Source organism: Triticum urartu, chromosome 4A (assembly GCF_056163025.1).
Source record: "Triticum urartu cultivar PI428250 chromosome 4A, HENAU_Tu73, whole genome shotgun sequence".
NCBI classification, from domain to species: domain Eukaryota; kingdom Viridiplantae; phylum Streptophyta; class Magnoliopsida; order Poales; family Poaceae; genus Triticum; species Triticum urartu.
In genome coordinates, this window is record NC_141876.1 from 400,785,726 (window position 1) to 400,788,811 (window position 3,086).

Consider the following 3,086-nt stretch of genomic DNA (forward strand, 5'->3'; position numbering starts at 1 on the left):
ACTAGCTAAAGGTGAGCTGACGATATGTGTTGGAAGTGTTTCCAATGTTGATATGATCAAGCATCGCACGCTCCCTCTACCATCGAGATTGGTGTTTGCGTTAAGCATAGACATGATTGGATTATGTCTATCGCAATACGATTGTTCATTTAAGGAGAATAACGGTTACTCTATTTATTTGAATAATACCTTCAATGGTCTTACACCTAAAATGAATGGTTTATTGAATCTCGATCGTAGTGATATACATGTTAATGCCAAAAGATAGTAATGATAGTACCACCTACTTGTGGCACTGCCACGTAAGTCATATCGGTATAAAATGCATGAAGAAACTCCATGCAAATGGACCGTTTTGACTCACTTGATCTTGAATCACTTGAGACATGCAAATCATACCACATGGGCAAGATGACTGAAAGCCTCGGTTTCAGTAAAATGGAACTAGAAAGCAAATTGTTGGAAGTAATACATTTTGATGTGTGCAGTCCAATGAGTGCTGAGGCATGTAGTGGATATCGTTATGTTCTTTCTTCACAAATGATTTGAGTAGATGTTGAGTATATTTACTTGATGAATCACGAGTCTGAATTATTGAAAGGTTCAAGTGATTTCAGGGTGAAGTTGAAAGATCGTCGTAGCAAGAGGATAAAAGATCTATGATATGATCATAGAGATGAATATTTGAGTTACGAGTTTGGCACAAAATTAAGACATTGTGGAAATCGTTTCACAACTAATATAGCCTGGAACACCATAGTGTGATGGTGTGTCCGAACATCATAACTGCACCCTATTGGATATGATGCATACCATGATGTCTCTTATCAAATTACCACAATAGTTTATGGGTTAAGCATTAGAGACAACCACATTCACTTTAAATAGGGCACCACGTAATTCTGATGAGAAGACACCGTATGAACTATGGTTTAGAGAAACCTAAGATGTCATTTCTTAAAAGTTTGGGGCTGCGACGCTTATGTGAAAAAGTTTCAGGCTGATAAGCTCGAACCCAAAGCGGATAAATGCATCCTCATAGGACACCCAAAACAGTTGGGTATACCTCCTGTCTCAGATCCGAAAGCAATAAGGGATTGTTTCTAGAATCGGGTCCTTTCTCGAGGAAAAGTTTCTCTCGAAAGAATTGAGTGGGAGGATGGTGGAGACTTGATGAGGTTATTGAACCGTCACTACAACTGGTATGTAGCAGGGCACAGGAAGTTGTTCCTGTGGCACCTACACCAATTGGAGTGGAAGCTTATGATAGTGATCATGAAACTTCAGGTCAAGTCACTACCAAACCTCGTGGGATGACAAGGATGCATACTACTTCAGAGTGGTACGTAATCCTGTCTTGGAAGTCATGTTGCTAGACAACGATGAACCTACGAGCTATGGAGAAGCGATGGTGGGCCTGGATTCCGATAAATGGGTTGAGGCCATATAATCCGAGAGAGGATCCATGTATGAAAACAAAGTGTAGACTTTGGAAGAACTACTTGATGGTCGTAAGGCTGTTGAGTGTAGATGGATTTTAAAAGGAAGACGGACAATGATGGTAAATGTCACCATTAAGAAAGCTCGACTTGTCGTTAAGATGTTTCCCGACAAGTTCAAGGAGTTGACTACGATGAGACTTTCTCACTCGTAGCGATGCTAAGAGTCTGTCGGAATTGTATTAGCAATTACTGCATTATTTATGAAATCTTGCAGATAGGATGTCAAAACATTGTTTCCTCGACGATTTTTGAGGAAAGGTTGTATGTGATACAACCGGAAGGTTTTGTCAATCCTGAAATATGCTAATAGGTATGCAAAGCTCCAGCAATCCTTCTAAGGACTGGAGTAAGCATCTCGGAGTTGGAATATATGCTTTGATAAGATGATCAAAGATTTTGGGTTTATACAAAGTTTATGAGAAACTTGTATTTCCAAAGAAGTGAGTGGGAGCACTATAGAATTTCTGATGAGTATATGTTGTTGACATACTAATGGATCAGAAATGATGTAGGATTTCTGTAAAGCATACAGGGTTATTTGGAAAGTGTTTTTCAATGGAAAGCCTGGATTAAGCTACTTGAGCATTGAGCATCAAGATCTATAAGGATAGATCAAAACGCTTAATGGTACTTTCAAATGAGCACATACCTTGACATGATCTTGAAGTTGTTCAAGATGGATCAGTCGAAGAAGGAGTTCTTGCCTGAGTTGTAAGGTATGAAGTTAAGACTTAAAGCTCGACAACGGCAGAATAGAGAGAAAGGATGAAGGTCGTCCCCTATGCTTAAGACATAGGCTCTACAGTATGCTATGCTGTGTGCCGCACCTGAAGTGTGCCTAGCCATGAGTCAGTCAAGGGGTAAAAGAGTGATCTAAGAATGGATCACAGGACAGCGGTCAAAGTTATCCTTAGTAACTAGTGGACTAAGGAATTTTCTCGATTATGGAGGTGGTAAAAGAGTTCGTCGTAAAGGGTTACGCCGATGCAAACTTTGACACTAATCCAGATTATTCTGAGTAGTAAACTGGATTCGTATAGTAGAACAGTTATTTGGAATAGCTCCAAATATGCCCTAGAGGCAATAATAAATTGGTTATTATTATATTTCCTTGTTCATGATAATCGTTTATTATCCATGCTAGAATTGTATTGATAGGAAACTCAGATACATGTGTGGATACATAGACAACACCATGTCCCTAGTAAGCCTCTAGTTGACTAGCTCGTTGATCAATAGATGGTTACGGTTTCCTGACCATGGACATTGGATGTCGTTGATAACGGGATCACATCATTAGGATAATGATGTGATGGACAAGACCCAATCCTAAGCATAGCACTAGATCGTGTAGTTCGTATGCTAAAGCTTTTCTAATGTCAAGTATCATTTCCTTAGACCATGAGATTGTGCAACTCCCGGATACCGTAGGAATGCTTTGGGTGTGCCAAACATCACAACGTAATTGGGTGGCTATAAAGGTACACTACAGGTATCTCCGAAAGTGTCTGTTGGGTTGGCACGAATCGAGACTGGGATTTGTCACTCCGTGTAAACGGAGAGGTATCTCTGGGCCCACTTGGT